The sequence below is a fragment of the Ursus maritimus genome, unplaced genomic scaffold, assembly GCF_017311325.1.
Source record: "Ursus maritimus isolate PB19 unplaced genomic scaffold, ASM1731132v1 scaffold_8, whole genome shotgun sequence".
Classification (NCBI taxonomy): Eukaryota; Metazoa; Chordata; class Mammalia; order Carnivora; family Ursidae; genus Ursus; species Ursus maritimus.
Window position 1 is genome coordinate 26,374,062 of NW_024426996.1, and position 20,024 is coordinate 26,394,085.

Here is a 20,024-nt window from a genome sequence, read left to right on the forward strand (position 1 = left end):
GCATAATGTGGAGGCTGTGAAAGAAGTTTATAAATCATCAAATATGGTGCGCCTTTTTAAAACCCATAGTGTAATATAATGTTATTGGTATTATTTTATTCCAGGGCATTATTGTGTTCCCAATATGTTTGCTATTTATGATTTCTATTTAAGTTTCACATTAAAGTTATCTTTTCTCTTGCTTCTGCTAAAACTTGAAAATATTTTTGCTTTCTAGAAGTATCTAAATTATGAGTTATTAATACTATTTTCAAACTTTTAAAATGAGATATATTGACATGGCAAAGAGATAATGTGATAGACACATTTGAAAATAAGAATGCTATTTGACTTTAAGGTCTATTTTGCAAACCTTTTTCCAATATGGGGGAGAGAATGAGCCAAATTTCTTTTCAAAATAGGCTGGACCACTAAAGTCAATTAAATTATGGCATGTGAAGCTTTTCTAATTTTGTTTGTTTTAATGAAATCTTAAAGTAATTTGTTATTAAAGAGATGTTTTTTTAAGTTGAGTATAGAAGTTCCCTTTATGGAAAAGAAAGGAAATTTGAGAATCTGTTTTTTTAACCAAATTTCAAAAAGTCTATATTTACTTTTGTCAGGCCAACTATCTGAATTAGAGATAGTAGAGATTTCCCCCAAGGAAATGTCAGGAATAGAAATAACCTTCTTAATTTAACAATCTAGATGCTCGATTCATGATATCTTGCCTCCTGAGAGTTGTTACCTAGTTTGATTTTCAGATATCACGTTTCCCTTAATATGCAGTACTAATGGAATAGTACAATTTAAAATAAATTTAAAATTAACTCAGTCTGAAGAGTTTTTGAGAAATTTCTGATTTGAAGCAACAGCACTGAATTAATAGATGCATTACTATGAAATGTGTGCCTATCCTAGAGGGTCACTGTGGTGTAATCAGAAGAGAGTACACTGTGCATTTAGACAGATGCGAGTAATAGCTCTGAAACATCAAGTTGTTCTGTTACCTTCAATTAATAGTTAACCTTTCTGAGCCTCAGTTTATCTGTGTATAAAGAATTAAAATACATTGCACAATCATAATGTCTTAGAAATATATAGTTGAATGTAGCCTTCAACAATAATAAACGGTTAATCAGTGCTAGCTGTTGTTACTGCTATTAATTATTAATGTTAATTATTTTGTGCAAAGATTTACATGTTAGGAGTTTTAATTAAAGTTGAACAGTCAGGCATTGCTTACCTTCATGTTGTGAATACATTCCTATTAGTTCTCATTTATATTTTCGTGTTTTAAAAATGTCATTCTAAATCAGAAGACGGGTTATGTCAAAGGATACATGGTAGGATACAGTGCTTTTTCTATAGTTTAGTTGTTAATAATATCTAATATCTTTTGTGAGGCAGTGGTTAAATATCTTTTAGCAAAGTGTAGCCCACATGTTATAGAATTGTAGTAGAGGACTGGAAAGTCCTTAATAAGTAAGTCATGTTGACTTTCCTCCCAATTGCCCCTTCCATCATACCTATCTAGAGGCTCACCAGCCTGTACTTTGTTGCTCCATTTCAGTCCCTGAGGGGATCCATTTCTATAAATATCAGTCTTGGTACTTTTTAGTAGCCTGATATTTACAGAGCAGGAGAAAAGATTTTTTTTTTCAATTGAAATAAGAAAATTGTGAGAAATACTATGTTTAATACTATTGTATTTCTAGATACTAGATTAGGGAAAATAATTTAGTAGTCAGAGCATATATATTTAAAAGAACTAGATGAAATAAGGCAATTTTGGACATTAATTTAGAAAATAATTTAAAATATCAAGTAACATCAGCCTCAACTTATTCTGATTTTATAGTGAGTTGTTTTTAAGAGTGCAGACACTTGAAGACTTTATTTTTTAATTTTTCAATTGTGAAAAGAAGATTACTTTATAATTGAAATAGGCCATAAAACACATTTTGGAAACGTTTTCAGCAATCATTGGTCAAAGGAGGAGGGGGTTCCTTTCTTAATTCGCAATTACTTTAAAACTTGACCCAATATATAGCACATAATGTTCCATGATAAACCTTAGTATGAGCTTTATAACTTTTATTTTCTTATTTACAAAGTTCTGATTGAACTATGTTGCCAGTGATTATCAATTTACTCCCTGTTGAGAATCTTAAATTATAACCATATATTTCAGAAATGTAAATGTCTTCTTAGAGTAAAAAGATTCAGATTCAGAACTTTAAGTACTATACTATAACTTTAAAATTCTTCTTTTAATTTCTTGGTCACAAAACTGAGAGCCAGGCTTTTTCATGGACTACATGCTTTCCAAATGAAATTAAGAATATATTTTTATACTTTATTCCATCATTCTAAAATGTAGAACTGAAGAGATTCTAGGTTTAGAAGGTATATTGATTTATAAATGAAAGCTGCAGTATATAAAATAGTGCTTTGTCTGGATCAATTCTGGATATTGTTTTAGGAGACACATGTGGTCTTTCTTCAATAAGTTATTAGAAGAGGATTAAAATACATAAGATGTACTTAGAAATGCATTTGAGGGCCACAGTCTTCATAAATTTCTCTGACAGCAAGTCATCAGGAGTTGTTATCATAAATAAAGCACTTCTGACCCAACAGAGTTTCGGCATTAGGGCCCCTATAAATAAACATTCTGCCGTATTTTGCTAGTTGTCTCCATAATTGCCTGGCCACAGGTGTTGCTTTGTCAGCTTAACAACTCAGAACTGACATTCATTTAATTTCCATAGTTTGGAGCAAGTATTCTAAATTAAAGCCAATTATGTTCTAAACTAAGTGATGAAAGTGAGACAGAGAGAAGAAGCCAAATTGGATTGAGACTGAAGTAAAACTGATGGGGTTATTTGATGCAGTATGTATCGGGGGTGGAGAGAGAGAGTGAACAAGGATGACTCAGAGTCTAATCTGAAAGACTAGAGGATTCTCTCTCCAGAGTTCAGGTATTTAAAATGAGAAACAGAAATAGGCTTGATGGAGGATGACAAGTGGGTATAATTTTGGATATATTGAGTTCAAAGATCCATTAGAAATTGAGTGAATAAAAAAATGCACAGTATATTTGCATAATTATGTGTCAGAGTCAACGAATGAATGCCCTTATATACATGTTGGGGTAGGGATGTGTAGAGGTTAGCTTGGAGTCAGGGGGCAGGTATTGGCTCCTGGATGCATGGAATGTCTCTGCTTGCCTTCTGCTGTCTTTTTTCCAACTTCATATCAATGAGAATCAGAAGGTGTTTCTCGTACAGAATTGGAAGCCCATGAAAAATATTTGCTACCTATCACAATAGGAGAGGAGGACATTGTGTCCTCAAAACACAAAAACGAAACTAAACATAGAACAGAAAATATGCTTCTACCATACTCAAGAACCCTAAGCTATTTCACTTGATGAAAAGCAAACATCTATTTTGATTCCTTATCCTCTTAAAATATTTATCTGGGTTTCCAATAAAAGTCACTCACAGCTTTGAACCTGTAGAGGTAATATATGCTATGATTCAACAGTAACACAAACCTGCAACCATTTCCATATATTACACAGATTCTCTTTCCTCGGCTCTTCATAAGGAAGTTGTATTGTTTTTTGAAATGTGAAGAACTATTTGAAAATATATTGAACTTGTAAAATCACAGACGCAGCACTCTGCTTTAGAATTACTCTTTTAAGACCTAAAACAGTTTTACATTTGGCAATATAAGTAATCTCTTCCAGGGTAGAATTGGCAGGTGTTTATAACACATAGTACTGCCAGTTTCTGGCAAAGAAATACCATCCCTTTCATTAAACAACAAACATAAACTGTTCATGCTTATGATAAAAAACTTGTCAAAAAAAAACTTACCTACTTCATCATGGGGGGAGAGTTGAATTTCACTTTTTTTTTTTTAAATTTCTGCTTTGGGAGGATAGAAATGACATCCATTTCTGGACATTCAGTTTGGACAAAATTATTTTATATTTTACTGGTTTTTGAAATTTCATTTGGTAACAACGTGGTTAATCAACCAATAAAGGGTCATAAAGTTCACCTTCACTGTTAAATCAATCATCTGAGTCTAAACTCAGATGAAAAACAAAACATACCCCTGACCATCTCTGAAGAATGTCTACATTGTCGCCCATAAGAAGTTTGCTTTAGGCTGTCTATTTCTGGGGGAAGGGGGAGGCTGTGCTTGGATGACATCATTCAGCTTTTCATATTTTTTATTTAATCCCTAGGCCCTTAAGCTTCTCCCATCAAATTACAAACTATTCACTCACCAGAAGCTTTGTGTTAAAGTAATTTTTGTAATTACTTCCTACCAGTGGGAAACAAGGAATAGTAAGCCTTTATCTCCTAGCGTCCTTTCAGGATTTTCATTTTCCTGCACGAACCCAAGCGCTTGTGTTGCTGGTGTGGTTGTCATGGTGCCGTGAAGGAGTGTCTTTGTCCCAGGTGGGAAACATGTACAAGTCAGAAATGATTTGGGACTTGCTCCTGGTTGCCAGGGAATGAAACTAGGAAACAAGCACTAGAATAATGGGAAGACTATTTCTTATTTTCGTGACTCTAGGGACTTCCTAGGCAGAGTCCTTCCTTGAATCTATAGAAAAGTCAGTAGGTGCTGTAACCTATTGTATTTGGAAGTTCTCATGACCTATGCTCCGATCAAAGAGAAACAGTGGTGGGCTTTGCAAGCCACAAAAAAAGGAAAAAAAATCAAATGAGAGATTAATTTTTGCATCTTTTCTTATTAAGCGAAGCGTGAAACAATATTACTAAATTATTAAGATATGTCAAATAGCAGCCATTCTTTTAGGTAGATGTTAAATGATAAATTTTACTCAATTTTATTCAGCTGCACAGTTTAGTTTTTAATATAATCTAGGGTCAGCCATTTGTCAAAGCTACTCCTTCCATTCATATGGAAATGCTACTTATATTTATGTAATTCTTTTCAGGTTGGTTTTGCATATTTCATAATCCAGGTATTTATAATAATTATTGGCAAAAAGAAGGGAATTAAAGATTGGATTGTTACATGAAATAATCAAGAAGCAGAGTGATGGTTGAAGATCTTTCAGATATGAAAGATACAGGATAATACTTTATTTCCTTGTATTAAAATGTCTTATGGGGCCTATTCTATTCCTTCACGAATAGGTACCGTGAAAGGCGTTTATTTATATAGATCAGGATTAAACTGTTACAAATGTAACTCTTTTTTTTCTAATAAAGAATTGAATATGGAAAGATACCAACTGTATGGAGAATTCAGAGCTTCTGGATTACTATTAGGTATTGATGTGACATTAAAGGACAAAGAGAATTTGAAGCTTTTAGATATATCTTGGTGATTGAAACAAAATTGAAAACAGTTAATTTATATTATGGTATAAAGCTAATGCAGATAATATAAACTGGACATTGATTCATAAATTAAATGATGCCTACTCAGAAGTAACTGTTTCGGGGCACCTGGGTGGCTCAGTCACTTAAGCATCTGCCTTCGGCCCAGGTCATGATCTCAGGGTCCTGGGATCGAACCCCCTGTCGGGCTCCCTGCCCAGTGGGGAGTCTGCTTCCCCCCCCACTTATGCGCGCGCTCTCTCTCTCTCTCTCTCAAATAGATAAATAAAATCTTAAAGAAGTAACTATATCAATTATTGACTCATGAAAGATTACCAAGAAAAGCTTTGTTAGTATTGAAAATGTACTCGTTCTTTCTGAATATAAAATATATCCTATTATCAAAATACACTTTAGTGTTTGTTTTTTGTCACATGAACTGCTTTTACTTAGGAGGGATAGACTCTATCTTTAGTAAAATATTAAGTACATTTTGACCCTGCACATGCCAAGTATGCCTGCTTAAACACATTTTAAAGCCTGTACTTAATTTCTTTCCATGTACAACTTATTTATAAACTTTCATGTTAGTAAATGGGAGGCATATTGTAAGGAATCAAATATTTCTGGAGGTTTAGTAATCTTTTGTTTTATTATTTGTTTCTAACATGATTAATATTTTTAAAGAAGACAATTCTCTATAAGGTAGGTTTTATTTATGTATGTCTTTCATTGTTTTCTTTTTCCTACTGGACCATCAGCTATTAACTTTAAATATAAAATTATTTTATGAGGATCAATGCTATTCACTTCACTTTGGTATTTTGTAAGTAATTTTTTTTTTTTTTTTTTTTTTTTTTTTTTTTTTGGTGCATGGGTTCTTTACTTCCCTGTGGAGGATTCAGGTGTGTCATTCTCAGTCCTCTCTTTCTTTATGGAATCTTTTCATCCCTGTCCCTGCAGGGCATGTTTCAGGTAGATGAAGTAGAAGTTAGTGATATGTGTTGAAGAAAAATAGAATGATTGGGGTAAATAAGTATAGCACAGAAATAATATTTCTATTTGAAAATCATTTGTGATTACATTATGGGAACTGTGAATTAAAATGTTAGGGCTACACTGAGGCCAAAATAAATGCTCCTTTAATGCATGATTCTGCAAGGGGAACTGAATCCTTGGTTTTGTTCTTTCTAGATTACCAGAAAATTTACTCTGATTTTCAGCTGTAATCCATCTGATCTAAATATCTAAATTTAAAAATTCTTAATGGAAGTTCTTGAACTTGGGATTTTGTATAAGGTGGAAAGATTTATTTTAGGAATGATTAGAGCCATTTCCCTAAGTGAGACTATAAAGTTGACTGGAGATAAGTAATTATATATAGCATATTCTTTCATTACTTTTCAGTACCTTACTGAATATCTGGAAAAAATATTTGACAAGTCTGAATGAGGCCTTAGTTCAAACTGGTTTTGTTTTTTGTATATATATATATATATTTAAGATTTATTTATTTGAGAGAGAGAGAGAAAGAGCAGGGAAGGGGCAGAGGGACAGGGAGAGTATTGCAAGGAGACTCCGCATTGAATGCAGAGCCTGACGCGGGGCTCAGTCTCAAGACCCTGAGATCATGACCTAAGCCAAAATCAAGAGTTGGACGCTTAACTCACTGAGCCACCCAGGGCTCCTGTTAGTTTATCTTTCACAACTATTATAACCACTTATATGCCCCATTAACATGTTTGCTTTTAGGCTGAGATATTTGTTCATTATTTCAGAACTCGGATTAATAGGCCAAGTATCCCAAGCCTTTGTGTATATTCTTGTTCAAAAGACAGCCTTTAATTGTGAGAATTTTTTAGTGAATTCCTGTGGAAGACTTTGTTTCTCTTGAGTGTGCGTTACCAGACTGCTGTGTATTCTTGAAGTGTGAAGAATAAGGCCTGTGTGGAATTAACAATCTGCATTCTAACCTCAGTTCTCTGTCTCAGCACTTTGGTAGGTTCTGTTGTCATGTTTTCATGTTTTGTCAGGTCTTGCTGCATATACTAAAGGGATAAGAGCAAGGTCTAAGCCCCTTTTGGTGAGATTTTTGAGTGATCTTTATGTCCTATGCCACGATCCTCATACTAATAAAATGCCACTGGACAGCATTGTAGTTCTAAGAAGTTAGAATAGCAGGACAGAGTTTTAATTTCTCCATTCTCTGCTTTGGATGACACGTTTAGATAAAGCCAACATAGGAATTTGATGCATTGCCCTACTCTATTCTGTGATCCTGGGCTTGGCTTTTGAGTCCAGTGGGAAGTCCTAGGGAAATCACTGCTAGATAAGGTATATGCACCACCCTATTTATATTTAAAGGAGGTATAATTAAGTACAGCAGGCTAGATTTTTTTTTTTGTATTTTGTCTTCTGCAGCATCCTTCTCTTATCTGTGATGACCCAACATTTGAAAAGTCAGGAGAAGCATTTGCATGGTTGTTATAGGGTTGCTATCATGCGAGTTCCCATGGGCATCCCTCCATCACTCATCAGTACTCTTTCTCTTAACTTTATGGAAGCAATTTTCTAACACCCTGTCATCTCAAACGTATACAAAATATTAATGAACATTTATGATATGCATTCAGATTCTTTTTTATAGATTTGAGATCTGAAACATGGACGTTAGTGAAAATAATTATTACAATAATCACTCAGATTTTTATTCTCAATTAAAACCCCAACTTTTATGGATTTTTCAGCTTTCCTAGTTATATGGCCCACTTTCTGTTGCAACTCATCAGCTCACAGTATAATAACAGTATGACTCCTCTGGTTCTTCTTTTTGTGACCTTATGACAACTTTGATAAAGCAACTCAAGTAATTAGCATTAGGTTCAAGTTTTGTATGCTGCATAGACTGTAAGTAAATGGGAGGCCAAGCATTTACTCTAAATACTAGGAATTATGAAAATTGACCTTCCTTTCATTAGTAGAATAGTTACATTGTAGCACATGTTAATTCTGTACAAATATTCATGGAGAAAACAAAGGAAAAAAACAGGGGGAGAAGCTGAGCTATCCTGCAATGTGGAATGCATCACATATAGATCTCGTGTAGGAGTTTTCTAGGTTAACTGGTACGTGGGTTTCTTTGGCTGGCTGAGTAGGCCCCACCGGGCTGATATTCCGCGTCTGTCTGGCCGCCGCCAGCCTTGCTGGCTTTCTCTGCAGCTTTTTCTCCATTTGACTAGAGGCTGCTCTCCCTGGTGCCGCAGACCACCCTGAGTTTGGCGAGGACTCTTACGCAGCAGCCCACGTGGTCCACCGCGGCTTCTGGTGCGGGGCCCACGTGGAGCCTGGTTCAGCAGCCCTTTTTACAGTCTCCCGGGGAAACTCTGGTATTACTCTTCCTGCAACACAGGAACCCATGGGAGTCGTGGCTTCCGCGGCTGCAACCAGATGGATGGGCTAGCCGCCCTTAGGTGTTCTCTTTCCAGAGCCCCCAAGACAGAGCAGGAAGAAAAGGCGTTGGCACTTGGAGACCCCATATATCTGTATGTTTTAATACCATGTTCCTTCTCTTCTGAGACTTGCCCTTGAAGGGAACTGGGAAGAAGTCAGAACCACTGTCTCCTCATTCTGGTTTGTCTCCCTCGTGCCAGAAACAGTGCAAGATCAAAAAGGCCCGACTTGCCTTTTCCTTCCTCTGATGAAACGCTTTCTCCTCACCACTCCAGTCTCATGCCTAAGACTTATGATGGCCAGGACTTTCCTTTCATAGGAGGAAAACACAAAAACCAAGCATGCAAATAAAAAACCGCTGTTTTCTGGCCTCCGGGCCTGGCGTTGATTTGTTATGGGAGAACTAAGGGAATTACAACATCCTTTCTCTCCATACAGCTTTGCTTACCAATCTCTTTTCTTTGGAAAAAATCTTACTTGAACTCCAGAAGCTGAATATCGAATTTCCTTTTATTCTTGATACAACAATCTGATGGTCCAGTGGCCTCCTTCTTCTCCACTTCCCCTCACTCAAGACCTCCCAGCCACTGTTGGGGATGATCAGCAAGTTATCTCACAAACACAGAGAACAATAAACATTATATTTTCCAAATATCCTTCCCATTGAACAAGTTATCTTATTTCTGTGGTCCGTGTTGCTATAGTTGCAGAAACCATGTATGTCAAAGGCTCGTTGAAAAGGCTCTTGTTAGAATCATTTCCCCTCATTTTACACATGTAAGTTTGGATAAAGAATGATAAGATGTCAAATGCAAAATAGTGAAAAACACTAAAAATAGATTAGTGTCAGAAAAAAAAATTTTTACCTTCATTACTCAAGCATACCTTACCACGTGATCTAAATTGCATCACAAATATGGCTTTCACATCCTGAGTCACTAGGAGAACCCTGGAATTTTCAGTTTGTCTGTGTCTATACCTCTAAACTTGGAGTCTTTATGCTATTTGACTATTATTTTCTTTTTCTAATATCTGCAAATATAGAATTTTATCCCAAATTCCAGAGAATTTTAGTTGTGATTAAAAGAAGAAATCCAATCTATTCTCTTTGTGAATATAGAAACCCGATGTCTTATTCATGATATATGCAAAGCAGAGCATAATAGTATAATCATCGTGAGTCCATATACTTACTTTTGCAGATTTGTTAAACTTTTGGTCCAGAGATAGAAGAATGGTGTTAAAAGTGACAGAGGTACCATGTCCAATCCTCCTTCAGTTGAAATAGGGAGGTCATCTGTTTTAGTCTTCTTCAATTCTTGGCAATAACAAAGGAAAAATTAATAAGGCCAGTCATGAAGGCAGTTTCTTGCTTCAGGTACTCAGATCCAGTGACTAATGCTTAAAGAACAACTTGAATGTGATATAAAGCAGGAAAACTAACAGGAATGGGAAACCAGAAGTGCTCAGTGTTTAGTCCCTTGAGAATATCCCTTGTATTTCTAGGTATAGGGCCAGAATATAAGTGATTATTTCAGAAAACATATTTTGATTAATAAAAGAACATGTTGCATTATGATGGGATCACACCCATTTTCTGTTCAAACCCCTTTCCACACATACTCTAACCCCACCTTAATGGCCATTCCTGTGAAAGGTGTTTCATAGCCAAAGGAAGACCATCCAAGTGTGTTAAATGTTTTAGTGTAAAGTCAGCCAAGGATATCCTATAAAAACAGATTCAAACATTTGAATCTGATCTTTTGAGCCAGTTTTAAAATTAGATCTTCAAACTAGATCTTTGGAACATTAAAGAAATCAGAAATCGCAGAGGTGACTTTTTTTTTGATACGACGACTATAACATGTATCTCTAACGATCTTTACTATTTCCTATCTCACGGAGAAGGAGAAGGAACTCACATTTTTCAGCTAGTTCATAAGAAAGCTAAAACATTTATGAGAGATGGAATGGGGCCCATAGTTTATGCCTTCAAAAAGTATGAAGATAGGGGCGCCTGGGTGGCTCAATAGGTTAAGCACCTGCCTTTGGCTCTGGTCATGATCTCAGGGTCCTGGTAGCCTGTATCAGGCTACCTGCTCAGTAGGGAATCTGCTTCTCCCTCTGCCCCTCCCCCCTGCTTGTGTTCTCTCTCTCTCAAATAAATAAATAAAATCTTTAAAAAAAAAACTGCGAAGACATAATAAATTAAATGATGAGTTTTAGAGAAATACCTGCTATTTTATTGACACAAGATACATTATTTTGGTGTATTGGGTACTCAATATATGCTTTCCCATCCAAGAATATAGTATACTTCTATAAAGACTGGTAAAGAAACATATAATTACAGTAAACCATTATGGAATTAGCATTATAATGACTGATTTAGAAACCATATTTTGTGACTTTAGTGATACCAATGAAGGCTGGAGTGCGTGAAGGCACATGTATAAATCATATTACCTCAGCACTTTTTTTTTCATAATAAGTAATTCAATCAGGTTGACTCAATGTCTACACTGTTATTGGGTGGTAAACATTTTTTTTTCCCTTTAGTATAGTTTTAACCCAAAGTCTATCTGTTAAGAAGCTTTCTGACCTATGTCAAGTTACTTAACCTATCAGTGCCTCAGTCTCTTCATCTACAAGGCAGAGAAAATAATAGCACTTACTTCAAAGGATTATTCTTTGGATTAACCTGATATTTAACGTAAGGCACTTAGTTTTAGTTCTGAGGGCTCACGAAGCACTCAGTAAAGGTCACATCTTACCATTCCTCTATTATGACTACATTTTCTCTTTGTGATAGTTTTAAAATGTTACAAGATCATCAGCTTTTTTTCTTTGAGCGTGTGGTTTGTTATATTTTTACCAAAGCATCATTCTGTTTTTCTCCCTTTGCTATCATCCCCATGATCTCTTCTGTGTCTCTGCTTTCAGCTTCTAGGCAATTGCTCTCCACTAGAATTTTCTGAGGTGATGAAAATGTTCTACATCAGTGCTATTCAGTATGGTAGCCACTAGTTGTACGTAGCCATTGAGATGTGATTAGTGGCCTGAGGAACTGAATTTTTAATTTTAATTTAATTTAAATTTTTTTAATTTTTTTTAAAGATTTTATTTATTTATTTATTTGACATTGAGAGAGAGAGAGAGAGAGAGAGAGAGAGAGATAGCTCAAGCTGGGGGAGTGGCAGACAGAGGGAGAGGGAGAAGCAGGCAGGATGTGGGACTCGATTCTGGGACCCCAGGACCATGACCTGAGCTGAAGGCAGACTCTTAGCCGACTGAGCCATCCAGGAGTCCCTAATTTTAATTTTAGTTAATGTAATTTAAAGAGCTGCATGTGACTAATCGCTTTTGTAATGGACAGCACAGGTCAAGGATTTGCACTGTGATATGTATCGTCTTAACAGTTTTCAAAGTTCTTTCATAAGTCTTACTTCATTTGAGTCTCCTAAGAATTACATGACATAGAATAGGTGGGATTACTCCAATTGTTCATCTTTGCTCAACAGTGTTTATTCAAGGTCTAGCCCAGAGCCTAGCACAGAGAAGATCTTCAACACATATTGATTGAATAAATGAATGACCGAACCTGACACTCAGAAATGTTAAGTACCTTTAAAACTGAAAAAAAAGGAGCTTTCAACTGAAATTTGTCAAGAAGGTCAAAAATGAAATGGCCTTCTATGTAGGATAGCCAGTGTGACATATAAGAAGGCCCACGGTGTTAAGGATTCATAGGAGAAAATGACAAGATGATCCAAAAGAGCACTTCTCACCTCAGATGTCTGTTAATCAGACCCAGACTGTGGAAAAAAGTGCCCTGCTGATGGTTTGAGGGGACTTCATGACATTGTCTGTCTGAGCGTCAGAGGGTGGTGGTTGAACGGGACTCAGGAACGGGATGCATAGCATAGAGAGATTGTGGGGTGCTCCAGATATAGGATGTAGAAGTTGTTCACTTAGTCACGATTTCTTCCTCTTATTCTAAAGACATTCATTTTTCATCTTTACGACTTCCATAGAGATGCTCATGGGACTCAAGTGTACAGATGGATAATGTAGGTCTCCTCTGTCTTCATAAATATTTGACTGGAATTTTGGCCCTTTAGCCCTTTGTTGTTGTTGTTGTTGTTTTTCATCACCATCATTGCCAAATTTCTGTAAAGAACATTATCTCCCTTTACTCCCTCCTTCTTATCACTTCATCTCTCATCCAGCTCCCACTGAGCTTGGCTGTCATCCTTAGCACATACGGAAAGAGTTTCCCCCAGATACTGAAAACACCCATACAAATTTCAACAGATTTTTCTTCTCAGAGATCATTCTCTTGGACCTCTTCGTGACATTTGATAAGATATTGTTTCTCTAAGTTTTCTGTTATCTTGGCTTCTGTTACACTCACTTTAGTCTCCTTATCTCTTCCTATCTCTGATCAGTTATCTTGGCTCTCTTTTCTTACCATTTAGTAGGCCATTCCCCCTCATATTCACTTTTATTCTACACAGTTTCAAAGAGATGCTCTTTTATGGCTTCAAGTATCATCTCCATTGAATATCCGTAAGTCTTTTTTGGTGTGGATTTTGGAGCCTCACAGGTGTGAATTCAAATTGTGGCTCTACTGTTGATTAGCTCTGTGACCTTAGGAACTTTGGACCACTTCTTCAGATACCCTTGCCTCACTTATAAAATGGAAATTCTGCTTACCTCAAGGTGCCATTAATGGTATGGTGGTGCCTTATGCAAGATGGGCAGTCAGCCCATAATGTCTCTCATATCTTTCCCTTTTCCTTTCTTACCCCTGCCAAAACAATAGTTTTCTCATATTTGTCTCAGGAAAGGCTGGTTAATGCTAGATTGCAAAAACCCTTCTTTTACAAGTTAAAAAAATAAAGCAAAAAAATCCCTAATGTACTCACTGAAGTGATGTAGTGTGATAATGTGTTTTAGAAGATCTATCTGCCATCCACGTGGAGTACAGAATAAAGGGGTGGGAGATTGCAGGCAGTTTGGAGTTTACTGGAGTAATCTAGGTGAGAGGTGATGAGGACATCCAAGTGTGCCTACTCTTCTGTAAAAAAGGAGGAAGGGGTGGGGTTGAATGCATTTTGAGAAACAGAGCAAACCATTTTTACAGGGCTACTTCCATGTGTTGCTGTTTGTGATCATTATAACCATTACATGTTTAACTTTTGAAATTTCAGAGTAAGGTGCACAACAGAATCCCTTACACCATCCCTGACCCCTACCTTGTTTCTGAGTATAGGACTCAGGGAGGGGGCAGAGATCAGGGTTTTTTGTTATACGTATTACTGAGTTTCGTTTACTTGTTTTGTTTTGCTTTGCTTTTTATAAAATACATGGAAAGCATAATTTTTATCGTTTGTTTTTGAAATCATGAAATAATTGTAAGTATCCCAATGTGGTGTGCTTCAAAAGTAATGCCACGTGCCCATCTTCCAGGGAAAAGAGAAAATCTGGCTCCTGATTAGATGTAGGTTTGGGAGATGCTCTTCTCCAGACAGTCTTTTCTGTATCCAGAATACCTTCTTGTCATCTTTAGTTAGTGTTCATTATCCAGCTAGAGTGTCATTTGTCAATGGAAGAGTTGTTGTTGTTGTTTTTTCTCTGAAGTTCCATATTTCTTCCAAGTTCATTTTTATACTTCATCATATAGGATCTTATCATATGACTTATTTCATATGCTTTTACCTCTCAATTCATTGAAATCTGGTTTTCAGTCCTGGCTATTTAATTTATTTGCAAAATAAATAACAAACTTTTTGATGACCAAACTGTGCTGCTACAGTTTGCTTTTTACTCACCTTACCTCTCTGTGGCATTAGACTCTTCCTTCGGCTTTCACGACCTGACTCGGATTTCCTTCTTGGCTTCTTTTCTTGATAACGTTTCCTCTTCCCTCTCATGCAAGTCTGTTTTTGTCCTCTTCTTTTCTCGTGTTTGTACCATTGGTGATCTGCAGAAAAATTACATAGTGGAATGCCTTGCCCACATTTGTCTCTTGAGCCCCACGACTGTATATTCAACCACGTATTTGCTGCCTACCCTTGGATATCCGCAAAGACTTTTAACTTAATTGTGGCCGATGTTGAGCTTGTTTCTAGCCATCTCCTTCTTCTGTTAGATCTTCATCTCAGTGACTGGTGCCAACACGTACCCAGTTAAGCCTTCTGACTTTCCCATCCCTTATCTAGTTGTAAGCAAGACCCATGAATTATATACCCAGAAGGCTGCCCAAATGGCCCCTTCGGTCTCCATTGTTTCTACTTTTGATCAGAGCCTAATGATTTTTTGTTATGAATATGGCAGCAGGCTTCTAACTATTTTCCTGCTTCCACACTTGGCTCACTGTACTCCATTTTGAGATAGAATATTACCAAACTTTGTGGATTATGTATCAACACCTTGTTTGTGTGTGTGTGTGTGTGTGTGTGTAATGCACAAGTAAAATTTATAGTTTATACATTATAGAACACACATGACATGTATTATAAGTTATACACAGAGATAGAGATTATAAAGAATTTGATGAAGATAACTTGGTAGAAGCTCTATTTTTCCTCCATATTCCAGCAACTATTTTTATTTAATTTATTTTTTTTAAAGAGGACAAACTTGATATATTTTTTAAAGATTTATTTATTTATTTGAGAGAGAGAGAGAGAGCACATGCATGCAGCAGAGGGAGAGAGAGAGAATCTCAGGCAGACTCCCTGCTGAGTGCGGAGCCCAGTGTGGGGCTTTATTGCACAACCCTAAGATCATGACCTGGGCTGAAACCAAGAGTCAGATGTTTAACCAACTGAACCACTCAGGTGCCCCAGCAACTATTTTTATATATGTTTTGAATTTAAGTACCCTGGTACTCTGTTTTAGAGATTGCTGCTTTTGATTGAAGGTGTAATGATCTTTGTAAACTCAAACACTTTATGTCACTGTTTAGTTGAAAATTCTTTAGTCATTCCCCATTTGCTATTCAATAAAATATATGTATTTTTTATCATTGTCCTCCATGATTGGAACTCCCCTATTTTAGCTCTCTTGCTACTCATTAGGGATGCCCACTGCCCCACTATACACTCTGTGCTTTGGCCCTACTGAACCCTAAATTCCCAAACACACATTCCCCCCACCTCACCTTCTCATTTGTCTTTACATATGCTGGGGCTGTATAGCTCTTCCTTTTTAAATGTTGGAATGTATCCTTCTATCAGACTTTACCTGGAAAACTCTAGACCATATTTCTGAGAAGAGAATAAATGTCTGCCTTGGGTTTTGTAGGATCTGAAATGTGGCGATAATAATATTTGTTTCATATCTGAGGACTAAATGAGATAATTTGCTTCAACCCCGGCACATATGATTTGCCTATTTTAATTCATATCCAACTCATTTTGTCTAACCTCTTCTAATATTCTCCTTTGAGAATAAAAATAAATGTTTTATTTTCCTTCAATTCTCTTGCTTACACTAATTTAAGTCTACTTTTTCATAACTAGCATTGTATATAATTGGAGAAGAGCCTACTATAAGACAGTTTAGGAAGGGAAATTAGAAAATGTTTTGAGAAAATGCTCACTCTGTTAAGAAAGTTGTTGTTGTACATAAATACTTTCCAAAAAGAGATGCACAGAATTTTTCTTTTCCAATGAAATTGTACTCTTTAAAGCAGAGTTTCTTAATCTGCAAGGGCACCACACCAATTTTGTGTGTATGTGATATCTGTATTCTCCCCTTTCTCCCCGAGAGCTTACAAAGCTTTTAAAGGGTTTTGAAAGGGGTCCATTATTTTAAAAATCAGGGGGAATAACTGTCCTCAAGCTGTTTTAATATTCTTTGGGTAATTTAATGTGCTTTTCCAAGCCATATGCATACATATATTGGCAACAAAAGGAGGGAGAAAGTAGATCTTGTTTATGTAATGATGTATGTTTCCTACCAACAGTAGACTTCTAATAACAGAACATAAATTGAACAACAGACCTATCTCTCATTAAAAAAGCATAATCTTTCCCCCTCTTAAATGTCTGAGTAAATCAGTCTAGTTCAATAGTATCTACTAGCTAAACTTAAAAAGCTATGTTTTGGTGAGAGGGCAACATGTCCCCAAATGCTTTCTTTCCAATACTGCAGAAAATAAAGAAAAATGATCTGAACAAGTTGGATTCTTTTATATTTAAAAGTTTAGGAAATGTATGCCACTGAGTTGATAATGCTCTGGTGAAGAGATCTTCATTATCTCAGCCAACAGTGGTCTTGCGAAGCAATGACATCATTGTTGATTCACTGACTTCAGAATCCAGGCAAGAGCCAGAAGCCTAGGAACTTAGGCAGCTTCTTTGTCAGACATAGTGCAGAAAAGAAGACACAAAGAGCCTCCCTTTGAGTCATGGCAGGCTTTGCGACTCCTTTCTTGGCCCTTTGTGAAAGCACATGACTGGACTTGTAGAAGATTAACCCCCTTAACATTTCTGTAAAAAATTAAACAGATGCAAAGCAGCTCCATCATCTTTTTTCCTCTCTGTTGTGAATTCAGTATTATGGTGGGCAGTGAATTATTTTGAATTCCCTCAGAGAGGCCAGGGCAGTCAATGAGGACTGTGAATGAGGGCCCTCTGAAGGGCTCAGTTGTGGGTTTTCTTGGGCTTTCACTGTTCTTTATAGCATTATTCCCCTGAAAGAGTTCCCTCTAAGAGTGGGGTCAGTCTAGAGACCTTTATAGTGCTTGAAGTAATCCACCCCTTAATCTGTTCCTTCCTGTGGGAAAATCAGTGTGAAAAAAGAGTGAGTCAGTATTTATGTCCAGATATAGACTGTTTAGGCTGTTTACTTTTAATTTACTACTATTCTTTTCATGAACATAGCTTCAGGTTAAGTTCGTTAATGAAAGGAAAAAAATTCCAAAAACTTAATACACGATTTGTGCTGATTATTTTATCTAGTCATATGTGAAAACGGAAGAATTGATGTTCTTAACACTATTTCCTATCCTGGATTATCATTTTAATTAATACAGCATTATGTATATTCTTAAAACAAGTATATTCGATTTTATTGTTATGAGGTAAATGATCTCTACATTTTTTTAATTTCCTGAATTCTGAGTTTATGTACATATTCTGTATATGAAAGGATTGATTATGTATCTTATCATTATATGTCAAAATATTATGTTTGAGAGTAACAAGATTTTGCTCTTGACTTTTAATGACAAAATTGGTGGCTGTGAGAACACAAGTAACAATGATTTCCTTTGAGAGTAGAATGATAATTGGGAGATGAGATGGTGAGAGAAGACTTTTCCTTACTTTTTATTGCTATTTTTTAAAATGTAGTCATGCATTCATGCATTTTATGTTTGAAAAGAATAAGTTAAGACAACAAAGAGAAAATTCTATTAGACTGAGAGAATTAGTGAATAGTTTAGTTCAGGTTCTCCTGCTTATTCCGGTTCCAAGTCTATAAGGTTTGTATCTCTAAAGATAGATATACCATATGATTGAGTAATTCCAATACTGGGTAGCTACCCAAAGAAAATGAAAACACTAATTTGAAAAGATATATATACCCTATATTCATTGCAGCATTATTGACAATAGCCAAGTTATGGAAGTAACCCAAGTGTTCATCAGTAGATGAATGGATAGAGAAGATGGTGTGTGTGTGTGTGTGATAGAATATTACTCAGCCATAAAAAAGAATGACATCTTGCCATTTGTGACAATATGCATTGACCTAGAGGGTATTAACCTAAGTAAAATAAGTCAGACAGAGAAAGACAAATAACATATGATTTCGCTTATACGTGGACTCTAAAAAAGAAAACCAAACAAATGAACAAAGAAACATAAGAAACAGACCTATAGATACAGAGAAACTGGTGGTTGCCAGAAGGGACAGGGTGGAGGGACAGGAAGGGGATAAAAAGATACAAGCCTTTATACAAACTGGTTATAAAATAAATAAATCACAGAGACAAAAAGTACAACACAGGGAATATAATCAATAATATTGAAAAAAAAAACCAAAAAAGAAAAAAAGATCATGTCTCATAGCAGGTTCCAATTCCAATCTAAAAGCTCCAGATCATAGGAAGGACAGGAAATGGGAAATACTATTTCCATTGCAAAATATCTGAAAGACAGAAGTAGAATGTTTTCTAGGAGCAATTGTTTCAAGAGAAAGTTTGCATCAAAATTTCCTTTCTAGTACCTGACTGCTAGAAATAAAATAAAGTTAGCTACCTCTAGTTATCTTTGAAATAACCTGGAGTGAAAAAAATGTGAAAAAAGAAATAAATTGGGTTCAGGCAAAGAAGTCAATAAAAGAATTTCCTTTATTCCCTTGGCCTCTCTTTCTTGCTTTTTCCCTTCTAGAACTGTTCTTGGAGAAAATAGGTGATGTGCTTTAAACCTAGCTAGCACCTTTCCCTAGAGCCTATGTGAGGGACATGCGTAGACAAAACTATAAGGGTAATTTAAATTTTCAGGTAAAGTGAATTTCAGTACAAAATGATGTTATGATGTAATCATGTGATTTTTCCATTACTTTGGATTAAGAGGGTGGAATTTTTTGATCTATAGGAAGGCAAGAAGAAATTGATGGAGTAGGGTAGTGGTAGATGGGGCCCTACTTAGGGATAAATAGATCTAGAAAAATAGGCACCCTAAGCTCATGCAGCAATGGGGCCACCATAGTAGGGAGGGCTGTGGAAGGGAACAAGGTTGTGTTTGCCAACTTAATTCCCATCCTTGCTGCCCCTCTTGTTACTGTATGGAATGTCGAGGCTAAGGGACATAGCTGTGGCTGCCTATCTCAGGTGAAGCTTAGGAAATCTGAGCAGCACGGTACAGTGCCAAGGGGCTGGGTGTCTAGACATCAGAAAGTAGGGACTCTGGTCCTCATTTGCCGCTCACACAGAGATCTTGGGGCTCACTTCTCTGTTGGGCTTGTAACCACCTTCCAAGTGGACGTATCAGATTTAAAGCTTCTTGAAGCTTCTTTATAGTCATGGTGTTCAGCATGGGCCTTGGCACCTGGAACATACTCATAATACTTTTTTTTAAATGAAAGGGTGAAAATACACCATTTTTCCCATTGCAAAAATGGAGTAGGGTTGAGAGATGAGAGTTAGTTATGTTTCTGAAGGTTCCTTCAAACTCTTGAACCCAGATTTTAGGTCATCTA

The 20,024-nt window shown here is 36.3% G+C and overlaps 1 protein-coding gene across 1 annotated transcript in view; it reads left to right on the forward strand.

Annotated features, from left to right (window-relative positions):
- ADAMTS3 (ADAM metallopeptidase with thrombospondin type 1 motif 3) overlaps window positions 1-20,024 on the forward strand; it is a 248,822-nt gene that overhangs the window by 113,146 nt on the left and 115,652 nt on the right. The gene's annotated exons all lie outside the window — the stretch shown is intronic.